Source organism: Silurus meridionalis, chromosome 21 (genome assembly GCF_014805685.1).
Source record: "Silurus meridionalis isolate SWU-2019-XX chromosome 21, ASM1480568v1, whole genome shotgun sequence".
Classification (NCBI taxonomy): domain Eukaryota; kingdom Metazoa; phylum Chordata; class Actinopteri; order Siluriformes; family Siluridae; genus Silurus; species Silurus meridionalis.
The window spans coordinates 14900051-14925166 of NC_060904.1; the positions used below are offsets into that span (position 1 = coordinate 14900051).

Below are 25116 nucleotides of genomic sequence, written 5' to 3' on the forward strand. Positions count from 1 at the left end.
GTAAAGTGCAAAATAACTAATACAAACCCAAACAAAATCACACAAAAAACTGAGCTTGAAAAAGAAAGTGGAGAAGGAGAAAAAAAAAAGAAAAACAACAATCAAGGAGAAAATGTGAGGTGCAAGGTGAGTTGTAATGCACATGCTCGTTAATACTGAGACAAAAACAGGTGTTTGAGTGTTCAGTGAGATGAGTTTGGATCATGTGATCAAGTAATGGAAGTGCAATGGCTACTGGGAAACATAGGCCATGGACAAACATTTGTGGATACCTGATCATAATATTGGTATGTACTTTTGAAATAATCCACATTTCTATCCCTTTACTGTTATAATGACCTCCACTCCTCTGGGAATATGTTCCACTAGATTTTGGAGTGTGCTTGTTAAGTTTTCTGCTGATTTAGCCACAAGGGTGTTAGTAAAGTCAGGTACTCATGTAGGTGAGGTGCAGAGCCTCAGCATTTCAGTTCATCCCAATGGGGTTCAATAGGGTTCATGTCAGAGCTCTATAAACAGGCCAGTTAAGATCTTCCATTCAAACCCATGTAAAGTGTATCTTCATGAAGCTCACGTTCTGCAGAGGGGCATTGTCATGCTGGAACTACTATTGTTCTCCTAGGCCAAGTAAAGGGAAGACTTGATGTTGCTGCATCCAAAGACACTATCGTGGCAATAGTTTGGGGAAGGACAGAGGATGGAAAAGTCAGGTTTTCCAAAACTTTTGTCTATATAGTGTACTTGCAGTCTATCCCAGCTAATTTACAAATGAATACATATTCAGGGTGTAAGTGTAGATCAAATTAAAAGGATTTCTTGGCTAAAATGATGTTTTCTGTTTATGCAACAAGGCATCTGATAAATCTCTGGGGAAAAGAATGCCCTTTTCCAGAATAAGTGCTCCTTATGAAATGCTAAAAAGCTCAGGGAAGATTGACTTAATCTGTCTGGGCCCTATGAAGAAGCTTTTGAGGAGAGATCTAGACAAATAAGATCCTTCATTAAACAGGATTTAGTGGCCAGACATCTGCCTCAATCAAGCATCTTAACCAAACCTTCAGCGGAGCCTGAATAACGCAATATGCACCGCTAAACAACAGTGGGGGGAAAATATGAACAATTTATTTACAGGGAAGGACCAGAATGGGTTTTAAACCTCGATATGAGTGTGGGTTGGCTTACCAAATGAAAGTAAAAATATTTCAGCATTAATGGTGCACTGAGGAGGATAAAAAAAAGTCTAATAAAATGCAGCCCAAAATTGTAATAAAGCCGCATTTCATGTGTTCTGGTAATTAAAGTTAATGGGGTGGCATTTAAAAATATATATATAAAAGGATTGAAACAGCAACTTGTTTTAGGCCTTACACTTTCAAATATAAATGAATCAAGTGTGTTCATTCTCAAAACACAATGGTACAACACAATTAAGTTAGAGTAACCCAATATTTAATCTCACCAAATAAAGACTCAATAATAAAAGCTCATTACTGTGCCTTATTGTATTTATTATTTATATTTGCTCTATTGGTTTAATACTTTGTAAATGTAATGGTTGTTTGAAAGTATGCTTTCTTTGTAAAACTTGTAAAATGATAGATTAATTGCAGTGTAGTTCTAAAAATTATACTTACATCATTTCTGAACTTACAGCAACAGCAATTGCTGCTAAAACATCATATATACATTACTATGATTATATACACACACTATATATATGTACATATAAAACAAACTAGGTACTTTAACGCCATGAACATTGACCAAACAAATACATTAATGCACAGATGTAAATCCTCCCTCAGCACGAATAACAACTTTATATTCTCTTGACATCTGCACAGTTTATTTCTCCAAACCTTCAGCTAAAATACTTCGCTATGCCTCTTTTAAAATTTCCCAAATAAGTTCTTTACTTTTCTTTGTGACCTTGCGATCCAGATCATCCCAGAGCAGTTTAATAGGATTTAGGTGTGGTGACTTGGCAGGACATTCCATGATAGATAACAATCCAACTGTCCCTTTGCTCTCTAAATAATGTTTACCGAGTATGGCATGGAAAGAATGGAATAGTAGACATGTTTGTTTAGTATTCCCGTTTACCCGGAATAAGTATCCAACTTTTATTGCTACAAAACAACCACAAACCATTAAGCTTCCACCTCCATGTTGGACTGTGGGTGTCTATGTTCTGCCAAAAATGGACCTTTCTATCCACAGAACTTTCCTCCATCAATTCACTGTCCAATTCTTGTGTGCTTTTGCATAGAAACAAAAGGAACATACATGTATCTTAAAAATAATAAAAGAAATTTTGACAGTGCCTGTCAACATTTTTGACAGCCACTGTTTAGGGCAAAGGACTTTTTGTGTTTAAAATGACACGCTGTGCATTAATAAGAGATGAATAATCTATCCACCAAGATGTGCTGAAAGATAACGAAATACTGTGTGTATTATATTCTAGATAAGGTTCTAGGCATATAAATCTTTAGAATTTGTAGTCAAAGCTACAACATTATACATCGTCATCAGCAGGTATAAAGGTTTTCACTGTTGAAGGACTCAAATGACAAATTGCCTGTCCAAGCCCAAATCTGTAGAACACGTATACACTTAAAGCTAAATGCAAAATGTAATGCATTTTAATGACTCCTGGGAAAACTGCAGGTACAAGATCCTGTAAAGGTCTGACTTGCATTACATATTGATTTCCGACACAAGCTTTAGTGAGTTTTACTTACTTAAACCTCTTTCCAGGGCAGTTATCAGGGTCGTAATACTTTTCAGTTATTTAATTTCTGAATAGTAGTTAATTTCTTGTTTTGCCAGCATTTTTTTGTATTTCTTTGCATAAAGCAAGTGTTAAATTATTTGCTAAACGAAGGCAGTGAATATGCAACATGACTAATGCTTGTGGTTTGCTTCTGGGTTAGCAAAACTTTAACTAAATTGCAAACAATCAGCCAACTAGCAAGCTGAATTCTCACAGAGAACATTTAGATTTCAAAAAGATTTCACCCTTATTTAAGATTCGAACGAATTTTCTCAATTTTGAGTAACCTGCTAGCTAGTTGAGAAAACTAGCTAGTTTAAAAAATCGGTGACGTAATGCTAGCACAGCACCAAGTCATGCCACTAATGCCTTTTTGTAACACACACACACACACACACACACACACACACACACACACACACACACACACACACACACAATATTGTAATGAATTTTCTGCCCTTCTAAATGGTTTAACCATAAACATCATGTACTGCTTAGCTTTTTTCCTTTTTGGTAAGGGAAAGAGAGCAGTGTGGCTTGTCTTTATATTTTGCTTTGAAAAAAAGAAAAAAGAAAGTCCAGGTTCATCCCCCAAAGCCTCTTCATTAAATTGACTGTCAACCCAAAGCATAATCCTTTCTCCCACGAGAAAAGGTTTGGACACCTAAAACTACCATTGGCCATGAATAAGTCACAGAATTATCATTAGTCATCAAGAGTACATGCAGAAATGTTTAATTAATCATGAATGTAGCAGCAGTACTCGGTTCGCCCTGAAGGAAATGAACGGCTAAAGTGCAAACCTCGTATCTGCCTTTATTGGGATCATTCATGAACTTCCAAATTCTGCACATCTGCCTGCATTTCCCTGGCAGGACCTTGTGGAATTCAGCTTTAGAGCAATAAAGAAAATAATTTCTGAATGAAACGATACAGCACTGTTGTTCACTCCGGCTATAAACAAGTAGAACCAGGTGTCATTTCAGCCCTTCAGTGTTCCATGGAGAATAGCAGAATTAATTGCTTGTTAATTTTAATATTTGCAGCCAGACATGTTAATTGCTTTTTTCCCTATAAAGGACTAGGTGACTTTACACAAGGGTTGTTCTTTTTTTTTTGGTCCGAATCCTTCCTGAATTATTCTCAATCCATAAATACTGAAATCCTCTACAAGCTACTTCTAAACCCACTTCCTAACATTTGATGAAATCCAAATATTGAGCAAAGAATGTACACTCATGGTGCAAATTACATTAAAAAATTAATCAGCAAGCAGCAGATGGTTGTAATCTGATTAAAGGCTTTGGCAGGGCCCCCTTTGTGTATTAGATTTGATGGTGATTTTTAATAGGAGGCATGAAAGGCAAGCGTTAGAATGCCCTCATGATTCTTTGTAATTTAGGAATTTCGTAGGACGGCCGAATGTTTTTGGACAACTGACTCTTACACCCATTAGTGGTTCTTTTGTAGCACACACAATTGTGTTAAAAAGGGGGATTTGCTGCCCTTCACTGGAACCCAAAGGCCAAAGCTTCTTCCAGCATGACAATGCACGATCTGCATGGTTTGTGATGTTTTTTTTTTTTTTTTTGAGTGTCCTTGTTTTGAAGTCTTGACCTCAATCCTACTGAAGACCTTTGAGATGAATTGAAACACCAAATGAAACACCCTAAGCCTCTTTACCCAACACCACTGAATAGAAAGACCCCAGAGGAGTTATATGTACAAATAACCAGGTGAAGTGTGAAATCCAGGTGCACATCTTTTATTAAACTTAAAAAAAAAGATCTGACTACAGTGTATTAAATTTTATTTGTAATCATAGGTCTCTTAATTCTAGAAACCACTCTTCCAGCCTCAGTAAAAATCCAGATGGAAGTAGCATCATTGCACATACCTCAGCCAGTTCACCACCACATGGCACGGAAGCAGTGGGTATTATAGGATTTTGCTTTAGCTGTTAGATCATTCAGTCATGATGTCAGATCACAGCAAAACAAGAACAGTCCCTTTACCAGCTGGATTACTTAACTCTGGTCTTGGAGACAATAAACATTCCACATGTCAGCCGGGGTTCTACTTGAGATGTACGAGAGTCTACAGGGTGTATTTAATAAAAAACTTTGTTAATAATGATGTTGTTGATCACTAATTATCAACATAGATGGAAAAGGACGAAACACTGGAAAAGAAATGAAGCATTTAAAAAGAAAAAGAAAAGTGCTTTATACTTGTCATATGTACTTTCAATCACAGTGAAATTAATGAATTAACCCATGCTCAACGGCTCCAAGAGTGGCAGGTTGTGATACCAGGGCTCCTGGAACCCCAGACCTTCCAATCAGTAACCCAAAGTCTTATACACTGAGCTACCCCTTCCGCCACTTGGTTTGGAAAAATTTATCCATCCTTCTGTTGATTTTTCCATAATTCCTTCCATCCATCCAATTATCCATCCAATACATTAATCTACCTATTATTTTATCCATCCATCCATCTATCCATCCATTCAATACATTAATCTACCTATCATTTTATCCATCCATCCATCCGTCCAATACATTAATCTACCTATTATTTCATCCATTCATCCATCCATCCATCCATCCAATACATTAATCTACCTATCATTTTATCCATCCATCCATCCATCCCTCCATCCATCCATCCATCCAATACATTAATCTACCTATTATTTCATCCATCCATCCATCCATCCAATACATTAATCTACCTATCATTTTATCCATCCATCCATCCATCCTCCATCCATCCATCCATCCAATACATTAATCTACCTATTATTTCATCCATCCATTCATCCATCCATCCATCCATTCATCCATCCATCCAATACATTAATCTACATATTATTTCATCCATCCATCCATCCATCCATCAATCCAATAAATTTATCTACCTCTCATTTTTTTCATCCATCCACTGAAAAATTCCACATTCAATCCATCCACTTATTTAATCTATCATTCATCTCTCATTTCTTTTAGCCATATAATGCAACAATATTTAATACATTCATTCTAGAGTATCCTCATGTCCACATTTTCCTGCACCAAATAAAGTATTGAATGTTGTAGTACAATAAAACAAAAATCTGAACTCCACAACTCTTCTGTCAATAACTCTGAATATAGAAAGCACAAGTCAGCTTTTTAGAATGGGGGAAAATCCAGTAAAGTGAAATGCAGCTATACTGATTTAAAAAAAACATAATAGTACTTGTAGGCACCATGTGATTCTGATCCATCCACTAAGGAGCAGCAGGTCTGTGGGTGCATGCTGGCAGGACACTGAGGAACCAACATGCCAAACACAGAGCTACAAGCTGCTGGAATAATTGAAGAAGCAGGGAAATCCGGAAAAGGGACGAGAAATTCCATGAACACACCTGTTTGATAAACTCTTAGTCCCGGTGTGGATTTATTTGCTTGTGGAGGTACATGTAGCTGATGTGGCATGACACGTCGAAAAGAGTCTGGTTTAATTTACATTTTTTTCATTCTTTTTTGGATCTCAAAAGCCTGTTTGTAAAGAACCGTGCATTTGAAGTCAGAACGCAGTTAGTAAAAATGTACAGAATAAATAAAGATAAAGAATAAAGAAATAAAAGCAAACTCTCTCTACCATATTGAATTGTATAGCATCTTATTTTTTTCATATTGCATTAAATTGCATTGTGTTGAATCAAATTTAAAGCAGCTCACACTGCATCGTAATAGGGGTGAATCGTATCACATCACAACAGTAGCTGCTTCTTATGTATGTTTAATGCATCGAGATGTGAATTAAGTTATGGAGATGCACATCCTTAAAATATATCTTTTTCATCCTCAAAAGTGTGTCCTTTGTCCTTCAGATGACGTGCATGATTGCTGCTGATTCTGGTCCGGAGGTGGTATTCTTCTGTCTTGGTATATCATCTATATTCTATATCATTGAATATACCCGTATGTACATTTGCAGATATATAATTAAACTCACATTTTTGAAAAATATTTGAAAATATTTGAAGAATGTTTGGAAAAAGGTGTATTAGCAACTAGCAGGAAAAGACAGTCAGTTTGTTGGTAGGTACAAGAAAAAAATAATGACTGACTATGGAGAGCATGCGTGATTCGTCAGCCTATCTGCGGGATCAGACGTGATCGATCAGAATTCTTTTTGATTTGGGAGTTAAAAAAGAAAAATAGACCCATGCACACCTTTTTAAAGCAGGGTTTATTCCTATAATGAAATGCATGGTTTAGAGATATGAAAGCAACTCTGGCTTAACAGTCAGAGGCACCATCACATAATGAAGACAAAGTGCTCTGTGTTCCCCTTCGATTTCAACCGATAGAGAAAAAAAAAGGAATAAAATTGATGGTTCGAAATAGGGAGTGAGAAAAACGTGCCCGAGAAGACCTAGTACCCGGCTTGCTTCATTACTGCTGGCTGTCTACGCATCCTTGAGAGCAGATTTACTTTTATTTCTGTGAAGGAAAGCGAGGAGGAAAGAGTACGCCATGCTTGTGTCTAACTAACAGGTTTTAGGTGGGGGATTGAGCTCATAAACCTCAGGAAGTGATGAACGCTTTGTCTTTCCTTGCACCACCCCTAAGGCCACGTGAGCAGATTGAGAGGTTTATGGGTAATAGAAAGTGGACAACGGGCATGCCGGCTTGCCGTAGGGATCTAGATTAGACAGCATTCGTCAGGCTTAGTGAAAATGATTGGTCTCCTGTCACTCACCTAAATTTATTGCAAAGGTTTGAAGGGGACTCTATATTATTCTTGGAAAGGACAGCCGTCTCCAGGCTCTGAAATGTTGGACGGAAGAGTCTGTCAGAGTGATGGGGCCATGCATTAAAAGGTGTAGAAAAAAAAAAAAGCATGGCCTGATGCCCGAATTCCTTTTTTCATGCACATGATATACAGCTTCGGCTGTAAAAAGTGAACTGCATTAAAGTTTGTTTTAGATCGCGGTTTGACGAGAAACGGTCTCCTTATCGTTCCGTCGCACTTAGCGATGTTGCATTCCATTAACCCCGAACATGTCTTTAGGATTTATAGCAATACGACTGAAACATTTCTTGTAATATAATTACATTTCAATAACATAAGAAATAAAGCACCTGAGAGAGTGCTGTTCTTCAACTGGTATTAATTAATAGATGGCACATACTGCTTATGGGTTAAAAGTTATGTTTAATGTTGTGTGGAAAGTCTGAGAAGCAACTTCCTGTCATCACTTATAGCTCTAAACAGTCATTCTCTAATAGTTCTCCGAATAATAAGACATTAAATGGTCATAAAAAGCACAGAAAATAGGTAGAATTTTGTGTAGGATCACAAACTGATGTCTCAAGTTCAAAAAAAGAACTGGCATCATTATTTACAGAACTATTCTCCTTGGTTTTGATTTTATACATGTATTAGGATTTGTTCTTTCTTTGTTCAGATCATCCTCGACTGCAAATTATACAAAAGTATTCACCATTTAAAAGCATCGGCTGTTTGCTGTTATTATGATCTCTGCTCTTCTGGGAAGGTTTGTGGGGATTTATAATTATTCACACACCAGCTCCAGCAGTATTGAGATCAGGCACAGATTTTGGGTAAAAAAGCTTCATTCAGGTTAAGTGGAGAGAAGATCAGGGCTATGAGTAGCTTCTGAGGAGTATTTCTTCCATGCCAAACTTGGTCCAACCATGTGTTCACAGAGCTCAATTTGTGCAAAGGTGAATTGTTAGGCTGTGGCAGGTTTGGCCCAGGTACAGCATAGAAAGACATATTATATAACTGTGTGCAGGCAACTTCTAGGCAACAGTTTGCAGGAGAATACCATATGAAACATGTGAAAGTTATGTTTCATAAAGTTGTCTGAAATTTTATCATGAACAGCAAATCAGAACGAAGATCAAATGTGAAATTCTGCATAAAACTGGGAAATTTTGCCACAACGGCGTTTGACATGCAGCAAGGCTGCGATGAGACTTTCAAGGTGTTTTGAGTGGCATGCGCACTTCATGAGGGAAAGGTCATCACTGGAAGACGATGAAAGATCAGGAACTCCTTCAACAAGCTCAAAATGTCAGAACCATTCAGCAACTTGTGCATGATTATTGTCTGGGAACAATGATCTCACTTCCGCATTCACACTACTCGCCAGATTTGACTTCGCCCTCTTCCAGAAGATGAAGCTTTAGCTCAAAGGTAGTCGTTTTGTCACCATTGCTGAGGTCAAGTGCGAATCGCAGAAGGTGCTTGACGTGCTTTAAAATGAGGACTCTCAGAACATATTCCAGAAGTGGCAGGAACGCTGGGAGCGCTGTATTGCAGTGAAAGGCCACTATTTTAAAGAGGATAGTGTGTAAATGTAGATAAATAAAGTACTTTCTTGTAAACAGAGCAAGTCTTGAAACTTTTATATACATTGTGTACGTACATATACATACATATACAAGCTGCCACTCCTGGGCCCCTAAACAAGGCCCTTAACCTCACCGCTCTGGACAAGGGCATCTGCCACCTTTTAAAAAAAAAAAAGACCAATAGGATGCCATAATCCATGATCACCGGACCACCAATCACTCACTACACTGGCCTCTTGTACATTGTTCAGCACCCAGGTTCTACCTGGTAGATGTTAGGTGCTATATAAATAAAGATTGATTGATTGATTGATTAAAATGTGCTCTCAGATCATATATAGTGCTTTTATTTACTTATGAAAAACAGATCAAATCCTTATCAAGCTCATAGTTGAGCAAATGAGGATTAAGGGGCAGTGCACAAAAACCTACCCGGTGTCTCCTGGATTAAATTTTTCGCTAGTAATATGGTTGTTAGTGTTGAACCTGTCCTGAACTTTCAGAGGTTCTATACAATAAATTTCTATACAATCAATAGACTAGTGGCACTTTAATGAGGTTGTGAAAAGTAATGATGAGGTCTGTAAGGTCACTCAGTATAAAATACACCGCATTTTTTAAAAGATATCTGCGTTTCACACAAAGACACTGGAGCTCGTTTGAGCCAGAGTGAAGCTGTAGGATGACTTTGTTGTGGCCATTAAATTTAATATGAACCTAAAAGGACATATTTTAAGAGCCGGATGAAGGAGGACCAGGGCCCACATAAACCAGGCCAATAACAACTCTTTCATGGACCAATTTAAAGTCGCAAAAATAAACAGCCATGGACGTCTCAGGTCAGTTCATGCTCAATGATCAAGGATTTTTTTTTAAAGTGTCACACTGCATTTATAGGTAAAACAATCCAGCAAACATGCTCAAATTGTGGAGGCAACAAGGCACAAAAACAGGAAAGTTCCTGGATGTACAAATAATACACCTTACCAAATAAAACACACCAACTTTGGAGTTAGAAATGGGGTGAAATATTTCATCACACAGGGCCCAGCACTATCACAAGTTTTGCAAGAGAACATCTTTTTTTTGCCGAGCACTTCAGGCAGGAATTTGTCATGGTGCTAGCTTGTGTGTCGCCTTTGAAGTTTGCCTCTCTGAGATTGAACACAATGAATGAGTCACTCTGTCACAGGATGAAAAAATAATTCATCGAAACTCTCGTTTTCTCAGATGAATTGTGGCCAAATTCTGAGAATGAATTAACATGTGACCTAATATACATGTTAACCATGTTTTACCAATCTGTGGTAGGCAGCATCATCTTCTACACTGTAGTGTACTGGGGTAGCGGGTGAAGACTACCGATGCCAACAGACCCAACAAGCTTATTAGAAAAGCAGCATCTCTCATGGGAGTGGAAATGGAGTCTCTAGTTGAGGTGTCTGACTGAAAGGAGAATGCTGAAGAATCTTCTAATCATCCTTGACAATGCATCAAGGATACTAAGATCCTGCATGTGACACTGAAGTCCTACCAGGGGGCACATTTAGCCCTAGCCTGAGACTAGCGATAACAACCACAGAACGGCACAGGAGGTCTTTCCAGAGACCCCTTTTCCAGTGGCCATCAAACTTTATAACTTTCAGTAGGGAACAAAGCTGACACAATGTGCCACAGGTGATATCACAAAGTTTTGAGATTGGCTCTGTTTATTAGAAGGTACGTAATTGATCTACGTTTACACACTAACCTTTGATATGGTCCCCTATGCCTCTACTGAAATGTGTCCTGGAAGTCTTCTTCTCAAAGCGTGACAAGCACATATTGGGATTCACATTGGATCTCCATCTAGTGGTGTCAAAACAGAGACCTTTAAGCTAGATCTTCATCTTTGGGAAGAATGCGAAGTCCGCAGAAGTGTGCGGAAGTAAGATCATGTGGATCGTTCTTCGATGTTTATCATGCACAAGTTGCCAAACGGTTTGTTGAAGGTTTTCCTGGTCTTTCATCATCCTACAGTGATGTTCGTCTGCTCTTGAAGCACACATGCCATTTAAAAAATCATGTTCAATATGTTCTTAGTACCCTGGCACCTTATCAAACTTTTGGATACTTCTTGTATATATAGAATTTTTCATTTATTTCTAATTTATATTTAATACATATGTATGTGTGTGTATGTGTGTGTGTGTGTGTGTGTGTGTGTGTATATATATTTATATACAGCAATGTCCGTCCTGATTACAGCAATACACCAATGTCCGTCCTTTCACCTGATTGTATAAAGATTGTATGAAGCTTTGTACACCGCTATAGTTCAAAAACTGCTTTAAAATGTTTGTGCTTTTTTCATTTTCATCAATGTGAATGAGGTGAGAACACTGACTACCTGCTCATCCAGTCTGCACTCAAAGATCTCATCAGAGAGTGATTTTGTGGCTGACTGTCATTACCCCAGCACCTGCTGCAGTGTTTCAGCTGAACAAACACAAACACACTTACTCACAAACACAACAGACACAACACGCACTCACAAACACACACACCTCATCTGTGGAAGTGACAGCTGGTTGAATGGGCAATGAGAGAGAAAAAAGGGTCATCGAGGTATCACTTCGATTCTCATCTTTCATATCGACTGTCGAGGCGTATGCATATGATCAAATATATTAATGCTACCCATCTATAAATACTATACTATATGGACAGTTTGTGGACACCTGACCATGTATGTTTTTTTTTTAACAGCCCATTCCACATTTAGTCCTCATTTGCTTTTATAATTATCTTAACACTTCAGGGAATTAGAATTTTGGAGTGTGCTTGTGGAGATTTGTGCTAATTCAGAAATAATTCAGTAAAGTCAGGTACTGATGTAGGTGAGGTGAGGAAGCCTGGGGTGCAATCAGATTTCCAATTTATTCCAGAGGCTATTAATACAGTAGGTTGAATCTGTCCATACCATACATTAAAATTTAGACTATATACCAATGTTAATTATATGGGAATTTGATACACGTGTACAAAGAACAATGTGTCATCATTCAATAAATCGCAGTGGCTATTGGAATATAATTGTGTCCTTAATCCTAACATATTTGCGATTTGTGATCTTTGTCATTTTAATTCAATAGATTAATACCACAGTGATTTCACAATTCTTCATTACGATTGGCCAGAAGTAAATTTGTTTTTATAACAGAGGTTCTACCTAAGTAATGCTCTCGATTTTCTCTGGAATTATTTGTGTTGTGGGTATTAATTCTTGGTGATTATGTTTGTGGTGAAACTTTCTGTTCTGAGCTACTTGCGAGTCTTGATTTTTCAAGGTAAAAGCTACACCATATTATACACCAATTTTTACTGACTCCTGCAGATGGTGCTTAATGTAATGTTAGAAGAATAGAGGCAAAATGTCCCCAGCAATGATGCTCAAGATGCAAAAATATCAGATACAAATACAGAGCTGCCTCTTGTCTACAAAGATTGCAAAATAAAGCTAAATCCTTTTCAATGTCATCTGCCGAATGCGGTTTTAACTCGTCTCAAAGTTCTGTTGTCCTCGAAAGTAAACAAAAATGAGGCAACAGGCTGTGAGGTAGATTAAACTGTGAAACACACTCTCGTGGCGATGAGTAGAGAATCCATCTGGTGTCCAAGCTGTAGTGCTAATTACAGAAACTGTGATGTCGAGCTGCATATAAACGACATTGTCCTTCTTACAGTGTGATAAAATGCACCATATTATAAATCTTTTATATACCTATCAGACAAAAACCCACTAAATGTAGAGTGCAACAGAGAGAAAAAAAGCTTGCTGTAAAAACTATACTATATAGACACAATTTGAAACCTCACTGTAAGATATAAGATGCAAATTTTGAATATAAATTTTTACAAATATATATTTAAGTATTATGTGTATATATATGAATATATGTTTAGTTCTCATTTGCTTTATAATAAACTCAATTCTTCTGGAAAGATGATTAGATTTTAGAGTGTACTATGGAGATTTGTGCTCATTCAGTCATAAGGGTGCAGGTGAGGTCAGGTACTGATGTAGGGGAGGTGAGGAGGCCTGGGGTGCAGTCAGAGTTCTTTATTATACAGTAAACATATAAAACCAAGTTTAACCACATGGTAGGATTTGAAACACAGATTATACTAGTAAAAGATAACACTGGAAGTATAGCGGCATTATGCTATGTTCATTTCATAAGGGTGGAAAATGTGGGGCGGTTGCTTACCTATACATTCTGTGTGTGGATTTTATCTTCTGCACACTATGCACTATTATGTTCTGCACATAAAAAAGATTGCATGTGGTACACCTGTACACCAAACCGCAAGCCCTGTACCAAAAACGTTAGTTCAGAATACATTTACCGTTACAACACTACTATCTAGTAAACAAGATTACAACACTTTCAAGTGGGCTGTGTTCCTGTGCTTGACATTCCACATCATGCACTATTTGTATACCTTTCTTAGTACAAGTTTCGGTTGAAGGCTTCAACCTGGTTGGCTCTCCACAAATCTCCACAAAAAAAATTAACTTCTGTCTGGAAAATAAATGTATAAAATAAATAATACAAATTCTATAATGTTTTTGTGAAAAGTCGGTAGTCTGGCCGTGAACTCGTCGCAATATTGATGCTTCCTATCCACAAATAGGCCTTTAAATAAAATTATACTTGACTTTAGGCTGGTAGGGCTACATTATAGAATACGTTTATCTCATAATAATTATCCATTTGAGCTCAAATGCCAAGTCAAACAGTCATGCTTGTGTAACATCTCTCATTATGTTGTTGATTTGCTGAAAGGTCAGCATGATTTTATGGATGATCTGCCATCTTTGTTATAATGAACAGGTCTAGAGAGTAACAGCCTACTGGCAAACTAGCAGTTATGAAGTGTAATACATGTTTTTCCCCACATGATGCTTGCATAATATATATATATATATATATATATATATATATATATATATATATATATATATATACACACACAGTATAAAATATATTCACATTTCATAGACCATGATTTGTTTTTCTCGGCGAGCGCTGCTTCAAGTAGTGTCCGTATAGCCACATCATGTGTTGCCGTTGTATCTGCAATGTTGGCATTTTCATGTCCTTTGATTGGATAATCAGAGAACGCACCAGTCAGAGCTCACAACCCGCATCTACACCAAGCTGCAGGAGCTCAAATATATTTATGTGCATTTAATCGCTGTATTTTCATTCCACAATAGCTGACAGGGAAGAAAAGGTTTGGTTATGGATACACTTACAAGAAAAATTTACAGGATGGACTTTTTCAAGAAAAGCAGGACATTGTGAGGAAAAGTCAGCCAAAACAAATAAAAATGTTAAGCTTATTTCATAAACCATTTATATTTTTGCGTTTTCCTTCCTGTAGAATGTTCACAAAAGCACACAATTAGGCTTCATTTGAAAAAATGCAATTAATGTAAAACTATCTATCTATCTATCTATCTATCTATCTATCTATCTATCTATCTATCTATCTATCTATCTATCTATCTATCTATCTATCTATCTATCTATCTAAATTTACTTAAAATTTTAGCAGTTTGTTTAAAGAGAAAAGAAGACAATGACAACATTCAGTGTTTGAATACACCAAAATTGTAAAGGCTCATGGCCTTGGATAAGAAATATTTGAGTTCTGGCTGATGGTTGAGATTTAATCAGTTAATCAGAAAACTTTCTAAAGACTCATGGGTCTGAGCATCCATTTGGCTTCAGTACTGTGTGGCTGTTTCAGAGATTTTAAATAGATCTTTTTTATTTTGCTTTTGTCCTAATAGTGAGGACTTGATGTTCTAACTCATCACTAAATGTATTCAAATATCAGAACAGCTTTTAATGGCAATACTTCTCAAAGGTAGATTATAAAGATAAGTTAATGCTCACAGTATTGCAATGCACAGTGAGTCTGTTTACACACTGTGTACAAGCACCTATTCTTACACCAGGTTTCGCCTGCTGCTGGAACATGCTCTTTATGCACTCCTCAGAGAGGGCGAGGAACTCCTGAAGTGGAACAGCGAGTTATCACATTGTTCCAGTGCACCCCAGTGCACACCCCATAAAGGCCTCTATTTAAATGCAAATTAGTCATTCGGGTTATGTCGTTAAAGTCACTGTGTATAGCTTACTGTACAACAGTTAGTGCTATGGACAAATTTACAATGCCATCTTGATGAATGCAGCTGGCATATTGCCAAGAGTATGCCCGAGGCGAGTGAGAACTTTTACAGAATCGGACACGAGCTGTCGGCTTAGCTTATACTGTCAGAGCTGGAGATGCAAATGTTTCAAATGTCTAGTGTCAGCATTTGCCTTGTTTTTGTGTAGCCTACAGAATGAGAGGGCGTGGTTTATGCAGATGAGGGTATAGCCTAAATTGCATAGGCCTGGTTTTTGTGTGGCATACAGAATGAGAGGACTTGGCTTATGCATATGAGGGTATGGCTTCATTTGCATAAGCCTTGTTTTTTTGTGTGGTGTACAAAATGAGAAGGCGTGGCTTATGTATGCACATTACTCATGAGTTAAATTCAATTTAATTCAATTCACTTCAAGTTTATTTCTATAGCACTTTTCAAAATGGACATTGACGCAAATCAGCTTTACAGAATGTAAAAATTATAGGAAAAACTCTCTTAGATGGTATTAGGAAGAAACCTTGAGAGGAACCAGACTCAAAGGGAAACTGAGTTCAAATCAAAGCACCACTAAGCCGTCACTACTGGGGCCTTGAGCACGGCTCTTAACCCTCAACTGCTCAGTTGAATGAAGGTGATAATTGTAAGTAGCTCTGCATAAGGGCATCTGTCAAATGCTGTAAATGTAAATGTTATTGCGGAAAAAGCAAATCAGTAACTTCTGCCATAGCTGCTTAATTCCAGGTGTTTTCTCTGTTATCCTTTATTGCATTCGTTACTACTGCCTATATTTTTCATTTAATTTTTTATTGACTCTTTGTCATAATTGCTCGATGTGCTGCCATAACACCAGTGCGTTTCTAAAGCTGGAAAATATTCTATCTCGTTAATGAGCGCTGTGCATCGTCATCTGTAATGGCTGTCACTGATTAAGTAGCGCTCTTCCAGTTTCACAGAATGGCTGCCTCAGGGGCCACAAAGAGACCATTGGCTTTCGTCATGCTGTAAAGAACAGCTTGTATTGATACAGAACTGTTACTGATAGAATAAGTGCATGCAGCACATTGTGTATAAGCTAGAATGGAATCTCAAGTAGAATCTGCGTTTAATGAAACGCAAACACCTCAAATACACGGCTAAAAATGTGTACTTTGTTGTCAACAAAATTTACCACCGTGTTCGGTATTACTACATGAAGGTAACAATGTCATGTCAGGAAGCTTTTAAACCGGATCTTGAGGAATCATTCTCCAATGTGTAACGAACCATAAGAAATGGAAATAAATCTTGCCTACAAAGCCGTTGTTTCGTTCTCCTCCTCTCTTAAGCGCTTACGACATTAACTGTTAATGAAACCTATAACTCACGAGCCCCTATTGGGGAATAAAGGAAGTTTATGTTCAGGCCTTAGGGAGAGTGCTGCTAAGTAAATTACCTTGATAGAATTAAAGGTTAATCCCACATCTGCGTTACACTCTGTGTTCACGCTCTATTTTCATCACTGTTCAGTGTATTTTTATATATAATATATATGAAAATAATATAATCTACTCTTCTTCTTTCGGCTGCTCCCATTAGGGGTCGCTACAGCGGATTATTCATCTCCATACCACTCTGTCCACACTCTTTCACACCAACTACCTGCATGCCTCCCCCCAACCACATCCATAAACCTCCTCCTTGGTCTTCCTCTTTTCCTCCTTTCTGGTGGCTCCATCCTGAGCATTCTACATATACCCCATGTCCCTCCTCTGCACATGACCAAAACATCTCAGTCAGGCCCTTTCTTACTTTGTCCCCAAAACGTCCTACATGCGCTGTCCCTCTAATAAACTCATTTCTAATCCTGTCCATCGTCGTCACTCCCAATGACCATCTATTTCATTGGCATCTTTAGTTAAAGCCACTGTCTCTAAACCATACAACATCGCAGGTCTGAACACAAAACATATCTACCTTTCTCCTCTCCATCATATTAGCTACCTCTCTCCCTTTACCAGTCATTGTACCAACATTTAAAGTACCAACCCAAACCTCCACTCTCCTACACTCCTCCTTTCCATGCTGTCTCTGTAGACGTCTTCCTCCTCTTCTTCTCCTTCTTTGGCCAACTGTAGCCCAATTACCACCGGTACCCTGTTGTCTTACAATACCTGTGGCAGTTATTGGTAACCCAGGCCTCGACCAATCCGTGTGAAAGTCTGATTCGTAATCCGCATATTTGATTTGGCACATGTTTTACGCTGGATGCCCTTCCTAACGCAACCCTCCTCATTTATCCGGGCTTGGGACCGGCACTAAGAGTGCACTGGCTTTTGCAACCCCAATGGCTCGGTAAATAATGTACTGATAATACTATAATCTCAAATCACCTGTAGTGAATGTTTGGCCAGCTGACTGTCAAATTCCACCCCACTGTGTAATCACCTGAGCAAACATCAGAAAAGGCGAAAATATGGATGATGAAAATACAAAAAATATTTAATGCTAATTGTACCATTAGCATGACCAAAAGTTTTGCCAGCAAAAGAGCTGCTAATGGTGAAAATAACAAACATAAAACATTTTTATACAGAATTGATCCAGACTTCAGGCACACATATACACACACACACACACACACACACACACACACACAGTATTATATATCTAATTTTATTTTCGGCTACGTCTAGATAAAGCTAAAATACTGCATTAAAGCTAGCCATAGAATGTGAGTCTGGGCCTTTCAGGTTAACTGCTGCTCAGGTTTATCAATTTGATTTGTTTCTCCAGTAGGATTGAACTGTCAGGCAAGAGCAGGCTCCAGTTGCAACTCTGCCATTCTAATATATCGCAAGAAAGACCTCTTATTGGTTTCAGGTTTGTGTGCTAAAAAAAAAAACAGATCTAAAGTGTTGCACAGTCTAGGTTTTGTTTTTAATCATTCTGTCACAGAAAGACGACGGACTGGTGCTCGGTATGGCTGAGGGACCAGGGGCTGTACAGTCTGGGTAAAAGAGCATGAGTGTGGGCAGGTGGGGAACCATTTCAGTAATACACATCATCAATTTATAGAAACATCAATTAGTCCTGATGCATTGTGCAGAAACATGGAGCTAGTCCACATCATCAATTGTCAAAAACATGGATATAGCACTGATCCATTTTCTATTTATCCAAATGTAGAACTAGCCTTGATCCATTTTTTTTTAATGAATTTTGATGTTATCTAGTGCACATAGGACATGGTCCAGATCTAAACAACTCGTACTGATAGCCTGACATCCTGTTCAGGTTTTACATCAGCAAATATTATGAGCCAAATGTCTTAAAACTCTTTAGAGTTATCACTGGTTTATAAAGTGATAAAATGCTCCAACAAAATCTAAATAAATTTCAGAAAAAAACTAAGAAAAAGAGCTACATACCACACACTGTAAGATTTGCCATTAGGTGTAGAGCAACATGAGCCAAATCTCTGGCAGCACGAAATGGGATTTATTCCCAGCAGACGGATTCTCCTTCCTTCTGCTAGACAGCTGCTGCCAGATCACTCTAGTTCTCTAGTTTCTCTCGTTGGAGTATTGTATAGTCTTAGGCATGAAGCCCAAATCAGGTTGCTGGACCGGGCATTTGTCCATGAATGTCACACTAGTTATGAAATTCAAATACAACATTCCATCTGTCTAAAAAGAAGTGAAGGGTGAAAGTGAGCTGTATTTTGAATAAAGATTTTCAGAATAAAATATGCCTGTGGTCACTTACATGGTCTACTAAAAGGCAGAGAATAAAGCAGAAAACTCAGAAAGCAAGATTTGGAATAAGTGGTTGTTGGAAAATAATCAGGGCTGGAAATGAAACAATAGAGCCGCATTTCCTGTGACTAACCTCCAATAACCACAGAAGCAGACATTTCACATTTACCACATGATGAGATATGATGCCACCTCACAGCCGAGAGTCCTTCACTTTATTAGTTATAGTTTATTAGTTATATGGGTTCCTTGGTTTCTTCTTACATGCAAAAAACATGACATTTGGTGGACTATGCTAATCTAAACTGCCCATAATGATGCCTAGTGAGCCAAAGGAGGCTTATCCCCCAAAATTAAATGCAGATATCGGGTTCTGTTCCAACTAAGCATAAAATTCTGAAGTCAACTGAAGGTATTTAAATTTACCCATTACATGGGTTGAAAATCGGGTTTCAGTCCACACCGACAGCCCTGTCCTAATCAGTTCCATAAACCTCTTTTCTGAAGCTATTATTTTTGTCCTCAAGTAGTTTTTAGACCAGTTCAAATATCTAGCATATTGTAAATGCCCCAGGGCAAGTAGAATAAAGTGGGTAAAGTGGGGGTGCAGTGGGTAGCATTGCTGCCTCACAGCTCCAGGGTCCTTGGTTTGAACTTATGCTTGTCAGGGGGTCTTTAATCTTCTCCATGAAGGGCTGCTGTAGCTGCAGGCCTATATTCCATTATTGGGGCCCAAGATGAACTGATTAAACAAGTGGAATCATTGTTGCCCCTGTGTGGTTGGAATGAAAGCTTGCAGCCACACCAGGCATTTGCAGATAAAATTTAAGACACCTGATTTATGGTTTTTGTGAATTTTTTTTCCCTTACCACTCCTTTCATTTCTATTTCCAATGTTAGTTTCCTTCCGGGTCTCTGGATTTCTCTTACCTAGCAAAAACATGCCAAGAGTTAAACTGTGAAAAGGATTTTTACTATGTGTGAATGAGTGTGTGCATGGTGTACTCTGAGGGACTGACATGCCATCTAAGCTGTATCTTTGAGACATGCTGTGGAGATAATCATAGATCCAACGCAACCATAATCAGATTAATATGGTTACAGAAATGTGTGAGTGAGTAAGGTAGTTAATCTACCAAAATTGCTTGGACCAAGGGGAAGACAATTCTTCACCAACTTAGTAGGGGCTACCAACAGACCAAAGGAAAGAAAAGGTTCAACCAAATCTGTAGAGGCCACCAACAGACCAAGGGGAAGGCAAGACTCCACCAACCTGGTTGAGGCCAAAAACAAACCAAGGGGAAGGCAAGGTTCCACCAAATTTGTAGAGGTTGCCAACAGATGAAGGGGAAGGCAAGACTCCACCAACTTGGTTGGGGCCAAAAACAACACAAGTGGAAGGCAAGGCCCAACCAACCTGTTAGGGTCTACCAAGAGACCAAGGGGATAGATGTAACTTTTAATAAACATCGTCTTCGTCTTGCTTTTTTTTTTTTTTTATATTAATCTGACAAATTTCTTATTATAGACCTATAAAGGAAATGTATGTTGATTGAAAACAAAAAAGTATAAGCTAAATCAACAAACATTTATTTGACATGCCTTATATTGGCTGTTTATTTCTTTTGCTTGCCCAGATTTTTTAAATTCAACCCTATATTTTCTGACCACTAAAGGCTTCTAGTGAACATTAATGAACGTCTAGCATGCTTTGCGAAGTTAATTACTTGTATCATTTCTAGCTCTTACCAGGTCCAAACTAGTGCTAGTGCTCTAATGAGCTTTGGTACATTGAATTTCTGAGAAAAGCCTGTTTTTATTAATCAGAAATTCTTACTGTATATGACCATATATACTTCAAAGATTTAAGTTATATTTAATGATAGACATCAGTTTTTGTTACATACACTTAACATACAGTTAAATATTATCAATCAAGACATTGCATAGGGATTCTTTATCTTCGGCGTCTTTTCTTGAGATTTGCAGCAGCTTTCTCTACAGGGAAGAAACATGGAATGATGTTTTGCTCTTCATTTCTCTTTCCTCTCATACACACAGGAACCCTGTGGGAAAATAACTATGTTCAACAAAGCGTGAAAGAGGGGAGACGGAATTGAGAAAGGAGGGCCAAACAAGATGCAGAGAGAGAGAGAGAGAGAGAGAGAGAGAGAGAGAGAGAGAGAGAAAGGAAGAGGCCTATATTATGCATTCTGTCCCTGTTTCCTTGGTGAAAGTGTAGTGTATGTGTGTGTGTGTGTTTCTGTGTCTGAGCATGTGAAGCAAACACTACACAGACATGATACGAACCTATTATAGCTGCTAAATATATTTTTTATTTGTTTTTGAAACATTAACCTTTGCAGCACTGATTTTGCAAGCACCTGCAATAGCCAAAAAAATCCTCCAGCGAAAACCAAAATGTGTTTCATCGGCTCCTCGAAGGGGGTTGTATTATTTCAGTGCAATATTTTTCCAATGGTTGATTTAAGACATTTTTTGGGGTAGAAAAAGTAGGCAAATTTAAATGCAGCAATGCAGACATTTACCTCCATTATAGTCTTGCACAGAGCAATCCAGTAACACATGCATAAAGGGGGAAGTTATGAAGTTTATCACATAAAGTATACACAGGCTGGTCGGAGATATGGCCTATAGTTGCACCCGGCCTGTAGGGGGAGATAAGAACACAAATCTTCTGAAGTAACAACCACCTGCTACCAAGTGTGCTAACATTGCTGAACTTTATTAATGACCTAGCATCAAGCTCTGGTGGTCTAGCCATACCCCTAGCTACGCATCCATGGTTTGTTTAGCTAGATAACTAATGTTACCCTCCCACCAACATTTCATCGAAAAATTTAAATTTGTTAACTTTGTTAGCCCGTGATATAATAATGTAGGATAAAATAAATTAACAAAAATAATATTAATTATAGTAAAAATAATTCTTAATTCACTAAAAATGAGACTTGGGTGCATTACAAAAGCAATAGATTTAGAAAGAAATGCATCCAAGTCTCAACTTCAGAGAATCAAGAATTCATTTTGGATGTGTTGGAATCTACTAAGGCCTGAAACAAGCTAAGCGTATGCTGCTCTGTTTACGCTGTCCTCATTAGTTTTGTGTCTTAAAAATGAAAAACGTGTCTTAAAAGCAATTTTTTTTGCTGAAAATGTAAATAAGTAAAATATTTGAAATGCAACACATTTATAATTTCTTCTCATTTCATTTTATCACAAGTTTTACCGGGATGTAAAACTACTGATAAAACATAAACGTAGAATCGATCAGTGGATTTGTTGAAAATTCTGGATTTGCTCTGAGAAGTACTTATGAATCACCATGTGCTTTTAAAAGCAAGATGTCCATGGTTTACAATGCTATGCCATGCACAAATTCTTTAAACCTTCATTGAGGGAAATTGTAGCTCATATAATAAGGAATGTTGGACTTGGATTCAAATTCCAGCACCACCAAGCTGCCACTACTGGGCCCTTGTGCAAGGCCCTTACCGCTCAATTGCTCAGCTGTATAACTGAGATAACTGTAAGTTGCTCTGGATAAGGGCATCGGCCACATGGCATAAATGTAAATGTCATTGCAGAACAACACCACCATGTCCTGCCCCACCGCACCCCACAGCATGTGCTACTAGATTGTCTGTAAATGCTAAATAAGTTGCTCTAGATGGTATCATATTAGTTATCATTTGCTTAAATGGCTCTAGAGTGGAGGAGTATTCTTCACAAAAACCACCATCAATAAAATAGTTTTACTTTCAGGTAAGGTTTTGTGATTAATAAATAACTAATTCTCCCTTTTTGTGTGTTCAGGAACAATAAAAAACACATTTCCTCCTTTTAATGCTTTCAATATTCAATAAAAGAAAATGAAAAAAGGCATCGTAATTCACATTTTGAAATAAAGAAAGCGAATGAACCGAATGTACACAGATTTATATAAAACTAATATTAAATAATCCCTGTTTCCTTTTGCCTCAGGATTATTTGCTTCTGGCAGTCATGCTAAAGCCATTATCCGTATTTCATTCACATTATTTCCCAGATGAAATACCATAATTACTCAGGAAACAAATGAATAGACATATGACCTCATAAATTTAGCACTAAATGCAATTACGTTCCTCTATTCATAAATTCGCACTTAATGCAAGTGATCTAAGGCCTCGAGGCCGATAGGGCGCGATGAATTCGGAGAACCTTAAGAAGAGGTCACATGATTTGTGTCAGCCATTAATTTCGCCTAATTAACTATTGTCGGAGTAGCGGCTCGTCTATTAAAATTACTTTTAGTCACAGATTTCATTATCGTTTAATTAAAATTAATTTTTTTTATTCTAAAAAGTACCAATTTAGTAACCAAATGACATTTACCTTAATATCTTAAATTAAATATTTATACATCTTTAACTTATTAAACTATTTAACTTTAACATCATTCTACTTATATAAAAAAAAACCTTCACGTTATTGCTTTTTGTCTCTCATGTCTACTTTTAGACCTTTTTAGGAAACGGGTCACATCTAAGAACATGACTAAAAAGTATTTTTATTATTTATTATTAGTTTTAGCTTTGTACTGTTTGTAGTCATTCACTCTGTTGTTAATTCTTTTCTATAACAGCTTGACCCCAAGTGTGTTATTCCACACGTAATAATGCCCTAATATACTGTTCTTGTGGTCTCTCTGTGTGTGTGTGTGTGTGAATAGGTTGGAGCATGTCCTTCTTCATGCACACAACTCTACACAGATCAGGCATAACATTATGACCACCTGCCTAATCTTGCGTTGGTTCCCTTTTGCTGCCAAAACAGTAGTGACCTGTGGAACATGAACAGCATTTACTGCTTCAGGAGATCGTCTGTTGGATCGGACCACACGTACCAGCCTTCACTCCCCACGTTCATCGATGTGTCTTGGCCGCCCGTGACTCCGTCACCAGTTCACCACTGTTCCTCCCTTGGACCAAATTTGATAGATACTGACCACTGCAGACCACCGCAGACCGGGAACAAAACTCAAACTCGCTCAAATGCTTACGCTTGCCAATTTTTCCTGCTTCCAACACGTCAACTTTAAGGGGCAAAAATTTTCACTTGCAGCCAAATATATCACACCCACTATGATGAAGAGATAATGTTATAATGTTAAAATACATACTGGGTGTTTGTTCTAAGGTGAGCATCGATTTGCAAATGTCAGGATCGATATGATGGGGGTTGATACTTGAAGATTGATAGAAATCAGAATGATAGATTGTTCTCTCTCTTTTTTGATGAGCATTAGGGTGAGATGATAAATGCGTTGTGGTTAAAATGGACTCACTGTTTACTATTATTATTATTATCAGTCTGATTAATATTAATAATAATCGGAAGGTCCTTGAAGAACCAGCAGGTCCCAAAAACTAAAAGAATCCAGGTGGTGGAAAAAGACCAGGTTGAGCTCAAAATCCAAAATGGTGGAAACAATGTTGTGTTTTTTCCGTGTGCTAAATGTGTTGGCTTTGTGTTGTCAATACAATAATAATAAAACACGTATGGATATTAGAGACGCACTATATTGTCAAAAGTTTGCGGACACCTGGTCATAAGTACGGTATGTGCTTTTTGAGCATCGTATTCCATATTTAGTCCCAATATGCTGTTATGATTCCACTAGATTTTGGAGTGTGCTTGTGGAGATTTGTGTTCATCATCCACAAGGATGTTAGTAAAGTCAGATAGGTACTGATGTAGGTGAGGTGATGAGGCCTGGGATGCAGCCAGTGTTCCAATCCATCCCAAAGGTGTTCAGGTTGAGATCAGAGCTCTTCTTCTCCAAACCATGTAAACCATATGTTCTTGGTGCTGGAACAGGTTTGAGTTTCTAAAATCAAATGGACGCAAAATTTTATTATACAGCATCCAAAGGTCAGGCGTCTCAATGCTTTTTTTCATATAGTGTCATAACATCTATATACCCAATCTAATCACTTGCATGATTTTGTGAAGGCTTAA

General features: G+C 37.8%; 1 long non-coding RNA gene across 1 annotated transcript; it reads left to right on the top strand.

Moving 5' to 3' along the window:
* Positions 1–209: 209 nt before the first annotated feature.
* On the top strand, positions 210–24736 carry LOC124375476. The gene is made up of 3 exons (XR_006923694.1): positions 210–287; positions 6657–6711; positions 23828–24736. It is a non-coding gene; the product is annotated as an uncharacterized LOC124375476 (long non-coding RNA).
* Positions 24737–25116: the final 380 nt, after the last annotated feature.